General features: G+C 43.9%; 1 long non-coding RNA gene across 1 annotated transcript; it reads right to left on the reverse strand.

The window, feature by feature from the left end:
* Positions 1–8,268: 8,268 nt before the first annotated feature.
* Positions 8,269–9,170, reverse strand: LOC105356977. Its single transcript, XR_002292957.2, has 4 exons — positions 8,906–9,170; positions 8,757–8,791; positions 8,514–8,575; positions 8,269–8,356 (listed from the first exon to the last, which is right to left on the reverse strand). It is a non-coding gene; the product is annotated as an uncharacterized LOC105356977 (long non-coding RNA).
* Positions 9,171–9,530: the final 360 nt, after the last annotated feature.

The following is a 9,530-nucleotide window of genomic DNA, read 5'->3' on the forward strand; positions in this document are numbered from 1 at the left end:
CACGCCCCCAGCCATCCCCCCAACTCCATCTGGATGAAGCTCGTCTGGACTATAAATGTGTAGTTGTAGTGTTAGATAAGTTAATTCTTCTCTATGAGTTCTGGTAAATCACCTGTCCATCCTGGGGGAGGATCCCTCCTTCATGTGGACACCCCTGAGGTTTCTTCTTTTTTTCCGGAATCCAAAGAGTTTTTCCTTACCGCGAAGGAGGGTCTAAGGGTAGGGATGACAGTTTAGTTCAGTCAGTTTAGTTAAAGTTTTAGTATTATCCTATTGAATTCTATGCCTTTATGATCCTTTTTGATTGTATGTTTACCTTACAATTACCGGTACAAAGCCCACTGAGATGACTGTTGTCGATATTTTGGGCTATTCATTCATTCATTCATTCATCTTCTTAACCGTTTATTCCCTTTCGGGGTCACGGGGTTGCCGGAGCCTATCCCGGCCACTTGGGCGTAGGCAAGGGATGCCCTGGACTGGTCGCCAGTCTGTCGCAGGGTAGAATATCATCAATCACACATCCATTCACTCTCGCAGTCACACCTATGGACAATTTAGAGTTGCCAATCAACGTATGAAGCATGTTTTTGGACAGTGGGAGGAAGCCGGAGATCCTGGAGAAAACCCGCGCATGCACGGGGAGAACATGCAAACTCCACACAGAAAGGTCCCCCATTGATGTTGTGTTTTTCATGTCCCCCAGCCGGGACTTGAACTGGGGGCCTTCTTGCTGTGAGGCAAGAGCGCTAACCACTGGGCCACCGTGCAGCCCATGTATATTTTGGGCTATACAAATAAAATTGAATTGAATTGAGTTAAAAAAAAACTTATTATAAATACCATTTTTAGGTCTTATAAAACATTACAAACTAAATCATAGAACTCATCAGTGGGATTACTCCAACAATATTTAGCATTTCCCTAATTTTGTGCAACACCAACAGTAAAAATCATTCAAAAAACCTCAAGACTTTCATAAACAAATGATGGATTGTTTATTTCTGATCTCCTAAAGTGCAACTGTTTTCCTGCATTACCTCCTGCTGTCTTTATGTCAAATACTGACACCAACTAAACGACAGAAAAGACACGTAATAAAAATATCTACAATAGTTTGTAAATAATGACATTATTAACATGAGCTGCTGAGTGAGCTGCCCCCTGTGACGTGCTACCCTGGGCGACCGCCCACCTCGCCCAAATCAAAAACCGCCACTGCTTCACCGTAAAGTTCAAAGTTCAACGTTTAAAGTGTTGCTTAAACTCTAACAGCTCTAACAGTTAGAATTAAAAAATGAATTTGTTTTTTGAAAAATTAAAAGAGGGGGGGGGGCATAAACTTAAAGCTCCGTTCGAGGACTTTTTACCTGGGCGCCATCTTGTTGGTGCGTTTCCACCGCCGCCCTCCTTGAGCTGCGATCAAACCGATTGCAATTCGGGCTTCAAGAGCGTCCGGTTTCAAAGCTAAGTCAATGGTACAGACGCAATCGGAGGGTTAATCTGAGCAGGGTGGGTGGTCTGGCAGCAGCCCGATATGTGCAGCCCGAGTTGAAATGTTTAGACTTTGGCGAGGTCGCCAAATCGTGTCAACCAATTAAGGACTCGGTTTTGGGAACGTGACGACTTCAGTGACTTAATCAGCGGGTAGAACACACATCCAGATTGATCCGACAGTTCTTCCTCCATAACCTATGGACAGCAGGTTTCTTTCGGGGCCATGGTGTTGCTGGAGCCCATCTTGACTACTGGTCGGCGAAGGCGGGCACACCCATGAACCCTGACACGGTCATGTGATGATACATGTTTTTGTAAAACTCTTCCAAATGACAAAACCTGATCTCCAAACATCATCCGTGTCTTCCATGTGTTGGAAATGAGATGGACACAGACGCCGCTCCATGCAGCGATCCGACAACAAACTTTTGGCAGTAGCTCCCCCCAAACACGCGGCTGCGGCGTCAAGCTTAGGAACACCTTTTTGGAGCAGGAAAGTCGGGAATTTTACCCGCGGATGGCGTTTGATGTGGACGCAGCCTCACAGCTGGTGTTGGGTAGTTGAGTGTGCTGCCATGATCGCTTGATGAAATCGTGGATTGTTCTCATTATTTCAGGCGTGATGCCTCTGACTTAAGAGGGACGCCTCACATGTTCTTCCCTTTAACCTGACTTGCGCCGTCGTGTACCTTTGGAAAAGCCTTTATCTAAAGGAGGAGGTCAGTTTGTGATTGTGGAGCTTTGATTTGTTCTGAAGGAGGAACTGCAGTGACAGCGTGTGGGGCTGCAAATAGCTAATTCAGCAGTGGATAGATGAGGCTGCATGCAGCGCTGCACCCTCATCTATCCACGGCCATTTATTTTCATTACTCAGCCAAAACAACCTCCGTGACAGGACACAGTGGACGGGCGCAGTATGGATTTGTGCAGAACGTCATTTGGTAGGAAAAACCGCAGCTGCTGCTTCACTTTTCCTTCCTACAGAGTTGTGAGAATGTGATGTGTGGAAGATTACAATAAATCCTTTGGATGTTGCAGCGTGACAGCCAATGAATACGGTGGCCCTGAAGTCCAAATCAATGCAAACCAACAAATCAGTCCATGCTAAAACAAATTACAGATCACAACAACAACCAAAAATTACATTTTAGAAATCCAAACAAAATTCCAGAAACCAAGAGGTTTGAAAACACGAAGCAAAATAAAAATGAAACGTTTCTGAAAACAAGACGAAATGTGAAAAAATGAAAACAAAAGCAGAAACCGCTAAAGGGAATCACGACGTGGAAATGTTGGGGGCTAAGCCCACCCTCTCACAAAAGACTGGAGAGATGGACAAAGTTCAACAAGAGCCTTTTATTTGAAGTTTCCTGAGGACTGTGGACCTTTGTTGAACGCTTTGGAACCGACCTGTGGAGCTGCTGTTACACCAGCCTGATCCAAGTACATATTATTCAGCAACTGAGATTTTATTGACTGAAAAAGAGAATATGGCAATTGTGGTGTCTTGACAAAAGCCATCTTTTATTTTGAGAACAAGGCAGAAGAAGAGCGTAGATCAGACGGAGTGAAGGACCCGCTGTAGGGGGCGGAGTGCCGCCATCAGAAATCCAACAACAAGGAAACTTGTTTATTCTGTTTTAAAAGGGGGCGACAGGATTTTTCAAAAATGAGCACCAGCGTTGTCTAAAAACTCTGTGGTTCAGCCCAAAAGTCCCACCCGCCTCCGTTGCGGGAGGCGTGTGGTTCAAACATGGATGGGGAGGCAGACACACCTCCACCTGTGAGCACATTCCAGCTAAAGGGGACATGTGAAATCCAGCTGGACCAAACCATTCTCCAAAAGACTCTTCTCTTTTATTCTTTTCCACTGACACAATAAGGAACATTTATAGGAACAATAAGAAACATTTAGAACAAGCAAACAGATGCGAAAAAGCAGAATTCCAGAAAAAAAAATCGAAGCAGAGCAGCCAGAAGACAAATGTGAGCTTTTGGGGCTCCCTGGCAGCCGAAACCACACAGTCAGCCTGAAGGACAAACACTACCTGTGTGGGACCTGTATTAATTTTATTTCCCTAATTTTTCATCTAAAAACATGTAGATGAGTTTGTTGGAAACATTTGTTCTAGTTGTTTTTATGAAATGACACCTAAAACTTTCATTCTACACTGTAAAAAACAGTTTTTTAAACATTTTTTGGGGGTTTCCAGCAAAATCAATCACTTTTTTTCTAAGAGGAATTTCCCGTTTTTGTAAGATTTTATGTCTAGTGTGAGACTAAAACATGGAAAAAAGACAAAATGAAGTGAGTGGCACATAGGTAAAGTTGTGTTGATTAAAACTTGTGCTATCTTAGGCACTTTAAAATTGGGAGTTGGGTCATCTAGACCCACTAGACAGTGCTCTGAACCTTTTTTCTTCAATGATTTGTGATCTTCACTGGTGTCCATGGATTACATGAAATCTTTCCACCTTTATCCACCTTTGTCATGGTAGAGAGAACACGTCAATGTAAGGGTGGGGTCATAGGATAGCACAAGGGTTACAATCATACCAGCAAATTAAGCGGGTAGTTTTTCAAATTAAAAATAGAGAGGTTAATTCATAAGTTATAGGGCCGAGGTTCCAAAGGGTTAAAGACTGATGCTGCAATTTTTTCTTCTTTGATCCAGTAGATTCGATTCAATTCTATTTTGAGTTTACACGGTTTCTTCCCGGCAGAGTAGCCTTTCAGCCCGTGTCTGTACTCTTTTATCTGGTGATAATGACACATTCTTACCACCTTCAGCCAGGAATAAACCCAGGGCCTTAACTTCATGACATTATGCAGAAATACTGCCACAGATGTGATTGATTGACTCCGGCTTATCCTTTCAAGTGAGAAGGTACTTGTGATCGCCAAATACAGATAATCGGAACCCCCCAGCGTCACGTTTCTCTTATTCTATTTTACCACTGGTAAAAACTTCAATGAGCTGTTGATGACATTTCAGGAAAGAGCCACGCACTGTTATGCTGGGCCATGTGGGAAAGTTGCTGCGCTGCCCCCTCGGTGCCCCCCTCGGTTGGCTCAGGCCTTCCCGCTGTGAGAGTGGGACCTCCCAGATGTCTCATTAGCTATATCATTAAGGAGACAGCTGGGAGGGGGTGCAGACAGCTGACATGAGGCTGCAGTGGCAGGATTAACTGTGACTTTTTGGAGAGTGGGGGTTTGGGGTGGGATAAATTCAGATCTCACATCCCGTGTCTCTAGGTCTAATATGATATACAGAAGAGCCCCCACCCCACCAAAACTCCTCGTCTTTATAATACAATAACCCACTATGACCAGAGGACAGTATGAAAGGTGGTTGGTGGAAGTCATGTCAGTCTGAGACCAGCTACAGCCCTGTTTGAGGGGCTACTCACAGCACGCCATTCCTTCCGTGCCAGTGTAACCTTTTTTGGTTTGTTCCAGAGGTCTCAAGAACGATGCAGTTGAGCCATGAGCAGCATCAAACACAAAAGAGTATGACATCACATTGAATTCGATGAGCAGGAGCCTATCAGATTCAGAAACAAACAAACCATAAACTGTGAGACCGTTTGGAAAGCAACATGGATCAATCCAAAGATAGAGGGGTGAAACTGAGAACATTCTTTGATTTGGCTGGAGTTTGAATGATGTTTGGCTGGATTCAGACTGAACACATTCAATTAGCTTAAAGTGAACCAGAGGTCGTTTCCCCGGATAATCTGGAACAAATTTGCAGTCTGAATGCACCCAAGCGGACCCTAGTCGGGGACCAGGAACCGCTCTCGGACCCATCTTTTAAGGTGGTCTCGGTTTGTTTACAATGGGACTAAGCTTCAGCTCGCTCTAAGTTTGCTCAGTCTGAATAGGCTGTGCGCTCAGAGCGGAACAACTGGACCAAAACAGCCACCGTAGCCGGGCATTATGGAATGTAAACAGATATACCAACGTGAAGTAACAATGAGAAACAACAACTCAATATCTGCGTTCCCATTGACAGTGAAACTGCCCAAATTGTATTTGCGATGATAAATTCGCCTATTGGTAACATGACAGTTTGGGAAAGAACTTGCATTTAATTTTTTGTAAAACGGCAATAGAAACACTTTTTTCAAATTACATGAATCAGACAGCGTTGGCGATGTGCTGCTTGGAGTTGTTGCACCCACAGCTCCTCCACGTGTCTCTACCAAATCCGAGTCCCTGGGTTGTCAAAGTTCCGCATTTTCGGGATTTAGCAGTCAAAAGTTCATCTGGTTGAACTTCCAGCACGCGATCAACGAACGCCTGTTCTGTACATAGAGCCCTAGACCGGACTTTAAGACTTGCATAGAGACGTGTTAACGGGACAGTTCTGGACACGGAAGCCTGAAACTAGGGTTTACGTGCGTTTGCAAAGACTTTCAATGGAAGTGGATATTTGAACATGAGCGGACACGCCGATGTGAGTGTAGCTCAAGACGCAGCTCCTGCAGCAGGAGTGAAGCTGCCGGTACCGGGAGAGTCTCTGAATGATCTCAGGAACCCAGACATGGAGACGTCGGTACTCATGTCTTTGTGGAACTCTTCAAAATAAATGCACCCTTGTCTTCCATACGTTGTCAATGACACAGACACAGATACCGCTCCATGCAGCAATCAGGTTAAAAACATACGTCAGTAGCTCATGAACTCACTTTTGGACAGGGGTCGAGCAAGGAATTTACCGTGCGTCGAAAGTGAGGCAGATTTAAAATTAACACACGAATCACGTTGAGTGGGAACGCACCTTGACAAATCAACACAAAGAAGGAAAAGAATATTCTCAGAGGGACACCCACAGAAAAAAAGCAGGAAATTATTCGCCACACCAGTAAATCATGAGACAAATCCACATCTTCTTTAGCGTAATTGTTATTCTTGGATTTCACTAAAAACAAATTGTATGGAGTAAAAATACTCCAATTGGCGAAGAAAAGGAACAAACAAATCAGAAAAAACTCATAAGTTATGAAAGTGGTGAATGAGCAGAGAACGAGCCGGGTGAACATGAGCAGTGGGTGTTCATCACAACAGAGGCCCCCTTTATCTCCATTGTTGATTTGATCTCCATTGACTCGTGTCTCTCGTGGTTAAATTAGAGGGTCGCCCTTGCCTTCCTTAAGTCAGTGACTGACGCAGCCAGCCACAGTTAAGACTTTCCTTTTTCCCATTAATCCATTTCAAAAGATCAAATTTCCGCATGAAGAGGTGCAGGGATCCAGTTTTGGCTCCAGAACCACATGAGAAAGCCTCGTGTGGTTTATGTCATGTGGGCTAGCACCACAGAAGCTTCAGAAGTCTTCGTTCCTCTGATGTTGTTTCCTCTGTCCTGGTATATGTAAGCGCTCCATTGTTCGTCTAGCGTCCATGGTCTCTTCCATGTACCAGAACGTTGTTGATTCACCACATCTAATGTGTCTTCACAATGTAACCATAGCAACAACATAGATTTCATTGTTACCATTAATCCTAACAGGGATCCATTGTTCTGGAGCAGTACCCCAGGGGGGTTGGGGTAGGCCTGGGGGGGTATTGATACGGGGCTAGTTCTCACTGGAGCGGCTGGGGTCTGTGGCCTAATAGCTGAGGGCCCCCGCGCTACCCTGTGTTGGGTAGCACCCCCCCCCATATGGTGGGCCTGAAGTGCAACTCACTCACACCAAAAAAAAAAAAAAAAAAAAAAAAATCACTCGACGCAAAAAACATGTGATGGAAGAAGGAAAAGCAAAAAAACATTACATTTTAGAAACCAAAAAAGAAAAAAAAAGAAAAGAAACCAGGGGGGTATTCCAGGAAGCATGTTTAAACTAGCCTGGCTTTAACCCTGAACTCTGGCTGAAATCCACCTGAACTTGCTTACTCTGGGTATGTCGGTTCCAAAAGACCAGATATGAGTAAGCGTAATTACGCTCGACTTGGCAACCCTGGGTTAATGCACGTGCTCGTTAAGTACATAAAGACATTCTCAATGGATCGCCGATTTCTGAAGTCACCATGGAAATGCGTGGTGAAAAAAAGAAAGCGCCATACTTCAGTGAGACTGAGTCTGAGGTTGTAATGATGGCGTTTGAAGATTATACGTCCATCAAAAAAGTAACACGGCTGCATCATCAAAAGAAAGAGTTTCTGCTTGTAGAAGGACAGACAAAGTAAACACACGAGTTCGATCATTTCCATTTTCCTTGTGACGCATATATATGTAACTTATCCAATTTTGCCAACTTAAATTACTTCTATTGGTAACAAATAATTGAGTTAAATTTATTCAACCTAATTTCTTACGTCTATAAAACTCAATTGTTTATACAACTCAAATTTACGCATTTATCTGAGAGACACGAGAGAGGCGTTTAAGGAGCAATTAATGAGGAACCTGCTGGTAGTAGTTTCACCTGCAGAGGTGTAATGTGAGCTGCAGCGCTGTGTCTAAAGCTGGATACAGAAAAGCATCGGGCAGGTGTAGACAGCTCAATCTTTGTTCACTTTAAGTTACAAAATTCAAAGAAAATCCCATCCATCCATCTTCTGCTCATTCAGGACCGGGTCGTGGGGGCAGCAGTCTAAGCAAATGTGACCGAACGCCCTCTTATATGTGCACCCCAAATGGAGACTGGATTTCATAAAGGTTAAGAATATACAATTTATTAAAAACTTGACACAAATTCCATAAAAGAGAAAGTTAAAATAGACTCGGACAGTTGGACCGCACTCCAACACTGCATGAGGGCGGCTGCCTCCTGGATCGACTCAGCCTCACTGCACTGGCGGGTAGCCACAAACACCACCAAGGGAGATCTCTGATCCAACTTTCACCAGGAGTACCTGCTCAGGGCCCAAATGCACACAAAACACACCACAACCCAAACAGTGATTAAAAGAAAATACAAAACAGAAGAGGTGCACCTGAGCATGTCACCACTAATTTATGGGCTGAAAACAGGGGGGGTCCCCCTTACACAATACTAAATATGGCACCCACCAGCTACCATAAGGATAAAAGGAGGAGGCAGCCACCTTCAGCCAGGTCCAGACACCAAGATACTAAAAATGAGCACAAAACAGTTTAAAAATGGATAAACGCAAGGGTGTCAAGCTTGATTAAAACATTAAAAACAATGACTAAAAACACTAAGCAAAACAGCAGTGGCAACTCTGCTGGAAAAAGAAAAATAAGTTAGTTCTCCCCTGGGACAAACACATGTTTTACAAACCCTTATATTACCTCTCATGCCCCAGGGTCAGATCTCATGCCACCACCTGTTAATATAAATAGAGTTTAAAATCTTGCAAACTCAAATGCTTAAAAACTTTAAAAGGACTCAAATGATTAAAAGCTTTAGTAAAAAAGGTCCACATGTCAAGCTCACCCACCAAGGCCAAACCAGGAAACCAGCACCTAGATGGAACTCCCACTGCTGCTATTTATCAGCCTTGTGAGCCAATCACAGCTCAACAGACAGGTGCTGGCCATGAATGTTCATCTATGGAACACCATGAGGGACAAACCACCACCCACAGCCCTGTCTGTCACACAAAGATGCCCAGACTTCCCTCTGCCAGGCCACTTCCTCCAGCCCCTCTGTGGGACATGCCCAGAACACCTCCTCCCAGTGATATTTATAATTTATATCTGGTCAAATAAATGGATTTATTGATTTATTTTTACATCTCTAATCTGAATTTACTGCTATTAAAGAGATTTATGTTGACGTAATTTGTTAAAGTATCGGCCTAAGCAAAATCTACTTTCCTAACGCTGTCAATCTGTCATTACCAGAGCTGAGTCAAGATTGGTCAAAGTTCTACTGGTTTTGCTTTCATTACAGGCTCAGTGGCCAAGCGTTTTGTACGGAGAGCTCAAAAACAAATGTAAGAACTTATGTAGGGTCGCACGAACCTGAGAGTTTTGAATGCCTGAAACACGCGAAATGCGTTCACATAGACTTTTCATTGAAAGTAGCTGCCTGAATGCACGTTTCCGAGCCTGGTTCTAACC

This window comes from Oryzias latipes, chromosome 22 (genome assembly GCF_002234675.1).
Source record: "Oryzias latipes chromosome 22, ASM223467v1".
In the NCBI taxonomy this organism is placed as follows: Eukaryota; Metazoa; Chordata; class Actinopteri; order Beloniformes; family Adrianichthyidae; genus Oryzias; species Oryzias latipes.